This window comes from Choloepus didactylus, chromosome 11, assembly GCF_015220235.1.
Source record: "Choloepus didactylus isolate mChoDid1 chromosome 11, mChoDid1.pri, whole genome shotgun sequence".
Classification (NCBI taxonomy): Eukaryota; Metazoa; Chordata; class Mammalia; order Pilosa; family Megalonychidae; genus Choloepus; species Choloepus didactylus.
Genome location: NC_051317.1, coordinates 30,761,367 through 30,775,475, shown reverse-complemented (window position 1 = coordinate 30,775,475; position 14,109 = coordinate 30,761,367). Strand labels below are relative to the sequence as shown.

The following is a 14,109-nucleotide window of genomic DNA, read 5'->3' as shown; positions in this document are numbered from 1 at the left end:
GTTATTCCAGATTATTTACTAGTTGTTCCTGGTTGTTCATTAGTTTTTCCAAGGGGACTAGCTAGCTTCCACTCCTCTCTATGCTGCCATCTTCTTCCAACTCCACATTCATTCTTTTGCATTTGGATTTCCAGTTGTCCCAGCACCATTTATTGAAGAGAATATTCTTTCCCCGTTGATTCACTTGGCCCCCTTGTAAAAAATCAACTACCCACAGATGTGAGAATTTATCTCTGGGCTTTCAGTTCTATTCTATTGGTCATGTATCTACCCTTATGCCAGAACCACACCGTTTTAATTACTGTAGTTTTGTAGTAAGTTTTGAAATCAGGTAGTCGAGTCCTCCAATTTTATTCTTCTTTTTTCAAGAATTCTTGGCTATTCAGGGCCTCCTGAAATGCCATAAGAATTTGAGGATTAGCCTTACCATTTCTGCAAGAAGAAGCTGCAGGAATCTGATAGGGGTTGCATTGAATTTGTAGATCACTTTAGGCAGTACTAACATCTTAACAATATTAAGTCTTCCAATCTGTGAACATAGGATGTCTTTCAATTTATTTAGAATTTTAATTTCCTTCAGCAATGTTTTGTAGCTTTCAGTGTACAGGTCTTTTACCTTCTCAGTTAAATTTATTCCTAGCTATTTTATTCTTTTAGATGCTTTTGTAAGTGGAATTGTCTGGATTTTCTTTTCAGTGTTACTGGTATTTAGAAACCCAACTGACTCTTTGTGCTTATCTTATATCCTGCAACTTTCCTAAATTGATTAGTTCCAGCAGCTTTCTTATAGATTCTTTGGTATATTCTATATATAGGATCATGTCACCTGAAAATAGGGGAAATATGACTTCTTCATTTTCAATTTGGATGCCTTTTATTTCTTTCTCTTCCATAATTGCTCTGGTTAGAACTTCCAGTACAATGTAGGATAACAGCAGTTACAATGGGCATCCTTGTTTTGTTCCTGTTCTTAGGGGGAAATCTTTCAGTCTTTCACCACTGAGTGATATTTACTGTGAGTTTTTCATATAGGCCCTTTATTATGTTGATAAAGTTTCCTTCTAGTCCTAGTTTTCTGAATGTTTTTATCATGAAAGGATGTTGTATTTTGTCATATGCCTTTTCTGCATCAATTGAGGTGATCATGTGTTTTTTCCCTTCATTCTATTAATGTGGTATACTACATTGATTGAGTTTCTTATGTTCAACATTCTTGTATTTCTTGAAATATTCATACTTGGTCATGGTATATAATCCTTTTAACATTCTGTTGGATTAGGTTTGCCAGTATTTTGCTGAGGATTTTAGCATCTGTATTCATAAGCAATGTTGGTCTGTGATTTTATTTTCTTGTGTTGCCTTTATCTGGCTTTGGTATCAGGATAATTCTGGCCTCATAGAATGAAATAGGAAGTAATCCCTTCTCTTCTATTTTTTGAAAAGTTTCAGAAGAACTGGTGTTAAATCTTCTTTAAATATTTGGTAGAATTCATCAGTGAAACCATCCAGTCCTGGACTTTTCTTTGTTGGAAAGTTCTGACTTACTGACTCAATCTCTTTACTCCTTATAGGTTTTTTGAGAATTTCTGTTTCTTCTTGTGCCAGATTAGGTAATTTGTATGTTCTAAGAATTTGTCCATTATATCCAGGTTTTCTAATTTGTTGGCATATAATTGTTCACAGTACCCTCTTTTAACCTTTTTCATTTCTGTAAGGTCAGTAGTAATGTCCCCACTTTCATTTCTGATTTTAGTTATTTGAGCATTCTGTTTTTCTTGACAGTTTATCTATAAGTTTGTCGGTTTTATTGCTCTTTTCAATACACCAACTTTTGGTTTCAGTGATTCTATTGTTTTTCTGTCTTCTACTTCATTCATCTCTGCTCTAATCTTTGTTATTTCCTTCCTTCTACTAACTTTGTGTTTAATGAGCTCTTCTTTTTCTAATTTCTTGAGGTGTAAAGTAAGGTTATTGGCTTGTAATCTTTCTTCTTTTTAATGTAGGCATTTAGAGCTATAAATTTCCCTTTGAGCCCTACCCTTGCTGCATAAGTTTTGGTATGTCATGTTTTCATTTTCACTGGTGCCAAGACATTTCCTAATTTCCTTTGTGATTTCTTCTTTGACTCACTGGCTGATTAATAGTGTGTTTAGTTTACACATATTTGTAAATTTTCCAATATTCCTTCTGTTATTGATTTCTGGCTTTATTCCATTGTGGTCTGAGAAGGCAATTTGTATGATTTCAATATTTTAAAATTTATTAAGATTTGGTTATTTGTGGCCTAGCATTTGGTCTGTTCTGGGAAATGTTCTGTGTGTCCTTGAGGAGAACGAGGATTCTGCTGTTGCTGTATGCAGTGCTCCATATATGTCCATTAGGACTAACTGGTTAATTAATTGATGTTATCCAGGTCATCTATTTCCTTATTGATCTTCTGATTAGATGTCTCATCAACTATTGAAAATGGTATATTGAAGTCTCCAACTATTATTGTAGAACTATATTTCTCCCTTCAATTCTGTCAATTTTTGCTTTATATATTTTGGGAGTCTGTTGTGAGGTGTATATGTGTTTAACATCATCATGTCTTCTTGTTGGATGAAACTTTTTCCATATATAATACCTCCTTTATCTCTTGTAATCTGTTTTTTTACTTAAAGTCTATTTTGTCTGAAAATAATGTAGCTGCTCCAGTTCTCTTTTGATTACCATTTGCATGGACTATCTTTTCCCATCCATTCACTTTCCACCTCTTTGTGTCTTTGTACCTAAAGTACGTCTCTTTGGACTGCATATAGATGGGTCATGCTTTATCATCGAAGCTACCAACCCACCTTTTAATAAGGGAGTTTAATCTATGGACACTTAAGGTTTTAGCTGAGAAGGAAGGATTTACCTCTGCCATTTAGCTATTTGGTTTGTCTTTCTTGTATGTTCTTTTGTTCCTCAATTACTCCATTATTGCTTTTTTTTTTTTTTTTTTTTTGTTATTAGTTGCTATCTTGTAATGTACCATTTTTCTTCTTATCTTTTTTTTTCTTAGTGGTTACCTTTTTGTATTTATCAGGGTTCTCTAGAGAAACAGAACCAACAGGAGATATCTGTAAATATGAGATTTTATAAAGCTGTCTCATGCAACTGTGGGGTGCACAAGTCCAAATTCTGTACAGCAGGCTGCAAGCTGGCAACTCCAATGAAGGTTTTCAATGAATTCTCCAGGAGAGGATGGCTGGCTGAAGTAGAGATGGAAACTCTCTCTCTCTCTCTCTCTCTTTTTTTTTTGATTAATCAAATGAATTTCCATTTAATTTTCCCAACATTAAAAAGGGATAATTATACTATCTGTTATTACTTTGATGATTACTGTATCTGCTAATTAGGACATATAATATTTACAAACCATTATTAGAAAATGTAGAAAATCCTGGAACTATAGTTAATACTATAAATAAAAACTGAAAAAAAATGAACAATTAAACATTTAAAAGTACTTGCTTCTTACATTTTTACTAGACAAATCCTTATAACTGACATGCCTTCTCTGGGGTTTTCATCTGGTTAATTTTAGTTTTAAAAAATAATTATAATAAAATGCTTAGTGCAAAAACTTTTAAAATCCAAGATTATGAACTAACTTCTGCTTTTCTATATTAATAAAACCCATTGAAAGAACTTTTAGAGTTTAATGTCAGATTACTTCATAAAGATGCACATAATTCTTTGATACCAATATGTAAAACAGAATGATTTTTCACTTTTTATATTTTAAAACTTTTGTTTCAAACACTGATAATAAAGCCAACTTCAGGATTTATGAGACCTTCTCTTAACCACTTCATAAAAAAGTTGGCACCATTTTCTCATGATGGTGCATCGTTACAATAAAAGAAAACAAAGCATAACATTTTAGAAACAAAACTACTAAAACCAACCATTAAAATTACTACTTAAGAAGAGTAGGTCTCAAAGTCGGTACCTCCCTGCAGAGTTTTGCAGGCTTCCTCACATTTCTGAAAGCATAACAAAAATAATCTTAGAGCTGCCACTTTGCTCCAAAGACAATTTTCCTGACAAAATAAATTTCCATAGAACTGGTTCAGTAAAATAAAATCTCTTCCCCCAACCCGGGGATCTTTTCTTGAAACTGAAAAGAAAAAAGAAAAAGATTGTCAGGGAAACAAGGGCATATACCTCCAGAATTTTGTAACAAGATGGATTAAGCATTTTGTACAGTTTTAAAAAGCAGTATCTAGCCCCTTCAAAAACACCCTAAAATGGTTGGTTGGACACTTGTGAATAATCCAATAATTTAATGAGATGAACTAATTAGGACTCAAAAAACATAGAGTTCTACCAGTGAAATCAGGCCTTCTAGAAAGGAAACTACTTGTGGTTTGCAAGAGTGAAAGATACTTTGGATCCACTATAAAACTTGCCCAAAACATGAAATTCTTTACTAAGAGGACCAAAGAAGATACACTATATTTAAAAATCATAGCCAGTTTTACTGAGGTTTACAATACAAACCATTTACATCTCTTTTACAATAAAGAGCATTTAGATGTCTCTTGTCAGGAAAATATTTTTCACTATTAAAAAAGAAAACTTGTTGTAAACTTTTTTCCCCAATAGCTGATTCAAGCACTTAACATAACCTCTTCAGAAATTCCACAATGCAAAAATAAACAACATGCAAACTCTTAATGACTTTACATTCTTTCAAAAAGAATACAAGATGGAAAGGAAATTATGTATGTAATGAAAGAAGAGTCAGAACTCGAGTCTGAACTTAGCTAACAAAGGCAGATGATCTGAAGAGTTATTTTCATTGGAAGTCCATTAACAGACCATAAGTCTTGTTCTGTAAGAAGCTAGAAGTTTCAAGCCACCAACCAAAGTGACTTCAGCTCCTGGTTGCCCAGAAACATCTTTCTTTTCTGCAGAGTAGAAAATATAATCCAAGTTATGGCACTTCGGGAATGACATGTGGTCACTTCTGGAATTCCAGTGTCAGGAAAGTAATGTGAGTAAACAGATGACAAGCTGAAATGGTGCTTTAAATTTGAAGATAATTTGTCAGCTGTCACTACAACCTCTGTTTTATCCAGCTGTGTTTGTGTCAGATCACTGTCTGTCTTTTCTATTTTTGGTACCTGCTGTACCTCATATACACAGTTCTGTGAGATACCTAGGTTTGGGGGCCAAACTGGAATAGACAAAATTCTTTGTCCCCGGGAAGACTGTTCCTGGCCAGATTATGGCAAGTCCTTCATAATTTAATTTCCCTTCCTCTATAAAACTATAGAGTGGAGAACCAGGAACAGAATTAAAGTCACCACACATAACAATAGGGCAGAAGCTGTCATCCTTCTGACGGGCAACAGTGGAAATCTCTGCCGGTAGCATTGCCAACTGGGTCAGCTTAATATCACCTCACCTTGGATTATACAATAGATATCTGTTAGCTACACAGATATCTGGAAAGGCAGCACATGGAATCTTGGGCTGCAAGAGCAACACTAAGCCAACATTGTCTCTGTCCAATGAGGTATATCAGGGTGGTAAAATGCCACTGGGTTCACCGATAAGAGTGAAAATTTGGAATGTTTGAAGCAAATGGCACAGCCATCAGGTTTTCCTCCTGTCCACATTTTGTATGCACAGTGATAACATTGTACCCAACGATTCCAAACTTGGCCTGATCTCTGTTCCATAATGATCTTCTTGAACTTCTTGCAAACAAAGTACATCTGCATCAAAGTGTTTAATTTCTCTCAGAATACTGGGGAACCTAAAACTCCAGTGTAATAGTGACTGCTGGCAGTGTCTATAGAGGTGTGAATTGTCTTCCAACAAATCTTGTGAAAGTATATCATAGGATATCACTGAAAAGTCAAACTTATTCTCACTATCTTCACATCTGGGTGCAACATTTTTGTCTCCTGGGATCTTCGCTTTTTCTTTATTATGGCTACATATATATTCCCAAAGTTGGTTTATTGTGCCTAGCATGCAGCAACCACAAATGTGTGATAACTTATATTCTGCAAAGACATCATGTACCCTTGGTATTTTCGGTTTGATGAAGGCTGATCTCCCTCAGAGTTCATGATGTAACTAGAAAGATGAATCAAAGATGTCTGGCTCAGGTTGTCAGGTCTCCAGTTCCAGTACTGAAACTGAGTTCTAGTCTCAAACAAAGAAGGTGGTCTCCAATTTAGTGAAAAATGCCTACTACTGAAGTACGGGTAAGGAGCACAAGAATAATGTCCAGGCCATCTCACACAACTAGTACTGTGTCTGCTCCAGCAACACCTTTGCAGATTCTCACCACGGTGAAGTCCATTCTCTGCTCAGACTCTTCAGGTGATGGGGTAACATGGGGTAACCCTCCAAAAGTCCACAGGTCAATGAGAGACTAATCAAACATCAAACTAGTATTCAGAATAACTTTCTAGTACCTATCGCTAAGGGTCTCCAGAGGCTCGTCCTGGCTGCACCATTGCCCCAACCCTCTCCCTCCTGTTTCCCGGAAATTCTCTTTTGACTGCTGAATTCATCACCTTTCTTTTTTTTCTGATTCAATTTTTTTATTGTAGAATATAACATATTTACATAGACATGATAACTTTCCAAGTGCAATTTAACAAGTAGTTTGAGAGCAAATTTCAAAGAATGTTATGGGTTATAGTTCCCCAGTTTCAGTTATTTCCCTATTGTGAAATACAACATACATGCAAAAGGTGATAACTTTCAAAGTACAATTTAACAACTAGTTATATAGGAAATTTCCAAGAATGTTATGAGTTAAAGCACCATAGTTTCAGTCATTTCCTTATTGTGAAATGTAACATATATTCAAAAAGGTGATAGCTTTCAAATTACAATTTAATAAGTAGCTATAGAACAAATTACAAAGGATGCCATGTGTTACAATTCCATCATTTCAATTCTCTCCTTCTAGCTGTTCTAATACCCTAGCAACTAAGAAAAAGAAAATTATACAGAGATTCAGTATTCATAATCCTTCGTTAAATTCCTCTTGTCTGTTGCTACTCCTTCCTGTAGTCTGATCACTTTCCCAGTCTTCAGGGATGTCTAGGCAGTGACCACCCTAATTTGTTCATGTTGAAAAAGGGTGCTGACATTATGGGAAAAGGAGATACAACTGGTCGATGTTCTTGAAAAGGCCATTGCCTCTGGATTTTGGGACTCAGCTGGCATAGGAGCTCTCTTGAGGATTTAATTTTCTGAAGAATAAACTTAGTGGGTGAAACTTTATCATAGAGTGTCAGATAGGGACCCGGCTATTCTTTAGTGTTTGGGGAACTACTGTTGACTTGGATTTATCATATTGTGGCCATTTGGCATATCTAGCTGAAGCTTGCATAGGAGAAACCTCCAGGAGAGACTCTCAACTCTATTTGAAATCTCTTAACCACTGAAACCTTATTTTGTTGCCTTTCTTTTCCCCCTTTAGGTCACACAGGCATTCTAAACTCCTGGATGTCAGGGTCATCCTCATTTCTGGCATACATGTCCCATGTCTCCAGGGAGACTCATTCATCTGGGGGGTCTTGCCCCATGTTGGGGGGAGGGTGGCAAATTTTTTGCAGAGTTGCGCTTAGAGAGAGAAAATTCACATTTGAGCAACAAAAGAGGTTCTGTGGAGGTGACTCCTAGGCATAATTATAGGTGGGCTTAGCATCCCCTTTACGAACGTAAGTTTCACTCAAGCAAGACTCAATATCAAGGGCTTGACTTACAAAGTAGGGGGTTCCTAATTTCACAAAGCACATACCTCTTCTTTTAAAGGCTTCAACTGATTGTATCAAATGTCTCATTGCAGAAGACACTCCCCTTAGTTGACTGTAGCTATAATCAGCCACAGATGCAATCATAGATGATTTAAGTCTATGAAATGTCCTTGCAGTAATTAGGCCAGTGCTTGCTTGGCCAGACAACTGGGCCCAATCACCTGGCCAAGTTGAAACATGAACCCTACCATCAAATTTGTAAAAACAATTAACATCTGAAACTAATAACAAACTAGTTCCAATAGTTACAACCTAGTTTCAGTAGTATACGAAATCTCTGTATATCTCCATCCCTCTCCCTTTATGTTGTTATTGTCTCAGATTACATCTTTGTACATTTTATACTTACTAACTGTGCTGGTTTGAATGTATTATGTCCCCCAGAAAAAGTCATATCTTTTGAAGCAATCTTGTGGGGCAGACATATTAGTGGGGATTAAGTTGGAATGTTTGGATTAGGTTGTTTGCATGGAAATGTGCCCCACCCAATTGTGGGTGATGACTCTAATTGGATAATTTCCATGGAGCTGTTACCCACCCATTCAGGATGGGTCTAAATTAAATCACAGGAGCCATATAAATGAGCTGACAAACAGAAGGAACTCAGTGCAGCTCTGAGCGACATTTAAGAAGTGCAGCTGACAGTGACATTTTGAAGAGGAGCTACAGCCAAGAGGGACACTTTGAAGAATGCACAGAAGCTGAGAGAGTAGCTGCAGATGAGACAGTTTGAAGACGGCTGTTCAAAGGAGACTCTTGCCCCGGAGAAGCTAAGAGAAGACAAACACACCCCAAGAGCAACTAAGACTGACATTTTTGAGGAACTGCAGCCTAGAGAGGAATGTCCTGGGAGAAAGTCATTTTGAAACCAGAACTTTGGAGCAGATGCCAGCCACGTGCCTTCCCAGCTAACAGAGGTTTTCTGGACGCCATTGGCCATCCTCCAGTGAAGGTACCCAATTGTTGATGCATTACCTTGGACACTTTATGACCTTCAGACTGTAACTGTGTAACCAAATAAACCCCCTTTATAAAAGCCAATCCATTTCTGGTGTTTCGCATTTTGGCAGCATTAGCAAACTAGAACATTAACACAGATAAAAATGTAATATTACATATTTGCCTGCTAAGTAGTATAGAGTGTAAAAAAAAAACAGAAAGTAAAATAATACAGGATTTTATATTTACTGATGTAGTTACCTTTACCAGTGTTCTTTATTTCTTCTTATGGCTTCAAGTTACTGTTTAGTGTTCTTTTATTTCAGCATGAAGGGCTCCCGTTAGTGTTTCTTGCAGAGCAGTTCTTCTGATAATGAACTACTTCAGCTTTTGATCATCTGTAAATATCTTAATTTCTCCTTCATTTTTGAAGGATACTTTTTCTGCATATAGAATTCTTGGTCACTATGTTATCCACTGTTACCTGGCCTCCGCAGTCTCTGATGAGAAATGCACTGTTAATCTTACAGGGGATCCCTTGTATGTGACAACTCACTCCTCTCTTGCCATTGTAAAATCCTCTTTTTGTTGCTCCTTGTAAAGTCCTCTCTTTGCCTTTGGATTTTGACAATTTCATTGTAATTGATCTTCATGTAGACCCCTTAGAGTCTATCCTACTTGTAGTTTGTTGAACTTCCTGGATGTGTATGTTCCTGTCTTTTAAAAGGTTTGGGAAGTTTTCAGTCATTATTTTTTCAAATGTTTTTTTCTGTCTCTTTCTCTCAACCTTCAGGGACTCCAGTGATACATATATCAGTATGCTTATGGCATCCTAGAGGTCCCTCAGGCTCTGTTCATTTTTCTGTATTATTTTTTTCTGCTCCTCACACTGTATAATTCCAAAATTCTTGTTTTCAAGTTCACTGATTTTGCCAGTTTGGATGTATTACGTCCCCCAAAACACCATGTTCTTTAATGCAATCTTGTGGGGGCAGATGTTATTAGTATTGATTAGGTTGGAATCCTTTGAGTGTTTCAATCAACTGTGATTCAGTCAACTGTGATTCAATCAACTGTGAATTCAATCAACTGTGAATGAAATGTTTGATTGGGTTATTTCCATGGAGATACGGGCCCTGCCCATTCACGGTGGGTCTTGATTTAATCACTGGAGTCCTATAAAGGAGCTCACAAACAGAATAACTCAGAGCAGCTGAGAGAGACATCTTGGAGATGGCCACTGAAAGCAGACTCTTGCTGACACTTTGGGGATGCTAGCCCAGTGTTTGCTCCAGAGAAGCTAGGAGAAGACAAAATGCCCCAAGAGCAACATTTTGAAGAATGCACAGGAGCTGAGAGAGGAGCTGGAATATAACCCAGGGTCAGTGGTTGCCAGCCACATGCCTTCCCAGCTAACAGAGGTTTTCCGGACGCCATTGCTCTTCTTTCAGTGAAGGAATACCTGTGTTGATGCCTTACTTTGGACATTTTCATGGCCTGCAGACTGTAAATTTGTAACCAAGTAAACCCCCTTTATAAAAGCCAGTCCATTTCTGGTGTTTTGCATAATGGCAGCATTAGCAAACCGGAACACTAATCCTTTCTTCATGTTCAAATCTGCTATTGACTCCATCTAATGAGGTTTTAATTTCAATTACTGCACTTTGCAGCTCCAAAATTTGTTTGCTTCCCTATTAGAATTTCCATATCTTTATTTTGTTCAATGTTTTCCTAATTTCCCTTAGTTCCTTGTATATGGATGCTTTTAGCTCATTGAACATTTTAAAGACAGTTGATTTACAGTCTTTGGCTAATAGTTCCAATGAATGACCTGCTTCAAGGATGATGTCAGACAAATTCCTTCTTTTTCTGTGAATGTGCAATACTTTCCTATTTCTTTGAATGTTTTGTAATTTTTTGTGAGAACTGGACATTCTGAGTATCATGTTGTTATAACTCTGGAAATCTAGTTCTCCCACTCCTTGGGGTTGCCAGTTTTTGTTGTTGTTGTTGTTATTGAGAGGCAGATCTGTCAAACCATGGCTTTTCCAGTGCCTGAGGGAGGCTGGGAGACTGTCCTCAGAGCTGGGCCCCCAGTGAGCCGAAGTAGCTAATCAAAACCTGTGACTGGTTATCAGACCGCACCTCCCTGGGATCTGGAGGACGGGGGCCTGTGCTGCAGCCCCCACTACTGCCTGCCCCAGGGCCGGGGAGGGGAGGGTAGCTGCTGTTGGATGGTGAAATTCGCTGGTGTTAACTGCAGTTTACCTCTTCCTCCAGCCTCTCTCTGGATGCTGCGAAGTGATCCACCAGACTCCAGAGTCCCAAAATAGTTGATTCAGGCTGTTCCTGCCAGCACAATAGCTGTTTTGGTAGAGGGACTGAATCCCGGAGCTTCCAGCTCCACCAGTTTCCCACAGTCCTCCCCTACATAACTATATTTTAAATTTTGTCAATGAAAGTGTTGTGGAATTTGTTTTCTCCCTCGTTATGAATATCTGTCTAAAATCCTCTATTTTGTCTCTTGGCCCACAAAGCCTAGCATATTTGCTCTCTGGCACTGATGGGAAAGGCTGACCAACCTTGGGTTTGGATTAAAACAGGTATTCTATTCTGCCACTGTTGTGTTTACTTCCCTGGAAAATATTCTTTGGTTGCAAGAGGCCACTGTGGTCTGGGGCTTGGCCGTGACCTGAGGGTGATGACTGGTGCATCGTCATGTTGACAATTATGGGAGGGAAGGAGAATCCAGAGACTTCTGCTCCAGTGTGTGCCCTGGGGTCACATGAGTGGCCATGCATGTGGGGCCTTGAGAGACCCTGGGACCCTTCTTGGGGTCTCCTGTGAGTGTTAGGAAAGGGACAAGGACTGGAACGCAGCTTTTTAAAGAGGGATGAGGTCCTTTCTGTGGTCCCCATTCTCTGCTCTTGTGGGGAGAATCAACAAAACCAAAACTTGGTTTCATTTAAATGATCAATGAAATCAACAGTACTTTTAGCTAGATTGACAAAATAAACAAAAGAAAGGATTCAAATAACTAAAATCACAAATGAAAGGGGACACAATTACCAACAAAACAAAAATAAAAAGAATTATAAGATACTATGAACAATTGAACACCTAAAAATTAGATAACCAGTACGAAACGGACAAATTCCTAGACACACCCAAACTACCTATACTGCCTATTTCAGAAAGAAATAGAAGCTGTCAACAGACCAATAGTAAGTAAAGAGATTGGATCAGTAACTGAAAAATCTCCCATCAACAACAAAAAACCGAGGACCATATGGCTTCATTGGTGAATTTTACTGCACATTTCAAGAGGAATTAACACCAATCCTGCTCAAACTCTTAAAAAAAAAAAAATGAAGTGGAGGGAATACTACCTAATTTTATGAGACCAACATCACCTTATTACTAAAGCCAGATGAAGATACCACAAGAAAATTATAGACAGATAGCCCTTACAAGTATAGATGCAGAAATCTTCAACAAAACACTAGGAAACCAAATGCAACAGCACATTAAAAGAATTTTTTTAAATGCAGTTTTATTGCTCCTGTGGGATTTATCTCAGTTATACAAGGGTGGTTCAACATGAGAAAATCAACTAATGCTAGTTACATTAGCAGAATGAAGTAAAAAAAAAAAAAAAAAAGTAAAAACAACAACAAAAAACATGATCATCTTAATTGATACAGAAAAGATGTTTGACAAAATCCAGCACTGCTTCTTGACAAAAAGTCAGAAAGCTAGGGGTGCTGGTTTGTATAAAAAAAGTGATATTCTTCAATGCAATCTTGGGGGCAGACATATTAGTATTGATTAGGTTGGAACCTTCTGATTGAGTGTTTCCATGGAGATGTGACCCACCCAATTGTGAGTGACATCTTTGATTAGGGTGTGACCTCTTGATTGAATGTTTCCATGGAAATGTGGCCCCACCCATTCAGGGTAGGTCTTGATTAGTTCACTAGAGTCCTACAAAAAGAGCTCACAAACAGAGGGACTTCAGAGCAACTGAGAGTGATATTTTGAAGAGGAGCTGCAGCTAAGAGAGGACAAAATGTCCCAAGAGCAACATTTTGGAGAATGTCATTTTGAAACACAACATGGGAGCAAGCAGACACCAGCCACATGCCTTCCAAGCTAACAGAGGTTCTCTGGACTCCAATGGCCATCCTTCAGTGAAGGTACATTATTGTTGATGCCTTGCCTTAGAGACTTTATGTGTTACAGCCTTAAGACTGTAACTTGGTAACCAAATAAACCCCCTTTATAAAAGCCGATCCATTTCTGGTGTTTTGCATAATGGCAGCATTAGCAAACCAGAACACTAGGTATAGAAGGAAACTGTAAACGGCATATGAGAAGCCCACAGCTAACATCGTACTCAATGGTGAAAGACTGAAAGCTTTCCCTCTAAGATCAGAAACAAGACAAGGATGCCCAGTGTCACAATGCTATTCAACATTGTATTAGAAATTCTAACCAGAGCAATTAGGAAAGAAAAAGAAATAAAAGGCATCCAAATTGGAAAGGAAGAAATAAAACTTTCCCTATTTGCAAATGACATTATCCTAGATATAAAAAAGTCCTGTAAAATCCACAAGAAAGCTACTTGGAGAAAATACATGGAAACCACAAATCTGATAAAGGTTTAACATCTAGAATATACACTTCTCAAAAAAAGATATACAAATGGCCAATAAGTTCATAAAATGACGCTCAACATCATTAGCCGTGAGGGAAACGCAAATGAAAACCACAATGAGATTCCATTTCACATCTAGTTGAATGGCTGCTGTTAAAAATGAAAATAAAAAAACAAGCAACAATGTTGGAGTGAATACGGAGAAGTAGGAACACTCATTCATTGTTGGTGGGAATGTAAAATGGTATAGCCACTGTGGAAAACATTTTGGCAGTTCCTCAGAAAGCTAAGTATAGAATTAAAATATGACTGGGCAATCCCATTTCTAGGTATATACTCAAAAGAATTGAAAGCAGAGACTTGAACAGATATGTGAGCACCAGTGCTCACAGTGGCATTATTCACAATTGCTAGAAGATGGAAGAGACCCAAGTGTCTATCAGACGAATGGATAAACAAAATGTGGTATATACACACCACAAGGTATGAAGTTCTGATACATGGTACAGTGTAGATAAACACTGATGACATCATGTTGAATGAATAAACCAGGCACAAAGAGACAAAGATTTTATGATCTCACTTCATGAAATAATGAGAATATGCAAATTCATTGAGTCAGAACCTAGAATACAGGTTACCAGGGGCCAGGGTGAGGGCAGGGAATGAGGAGGTATTGCTTAATGGGGACAT

The 14,109-nt window shown here is 37.6% G+C and overlaps 1 protein-coding gene and 1 pseudogene across 1 annotated transcript in view; both read right to left on the bottom strand.

Moving 5' to 3' along the window:
• SRD5A1 (steroid 5 alpha-reductase 1) overlaps positions 1-14,109 on the bottom strand; it is a 50,884-nt gene that overhangs the window by 28,509 nt on the left and 8,266 nt on the right. The window lies entirely within an intron of this gene.
• On the bottom strand, positions 4,680-6,015 carry LOC119506434 (annotated as a pseudogene).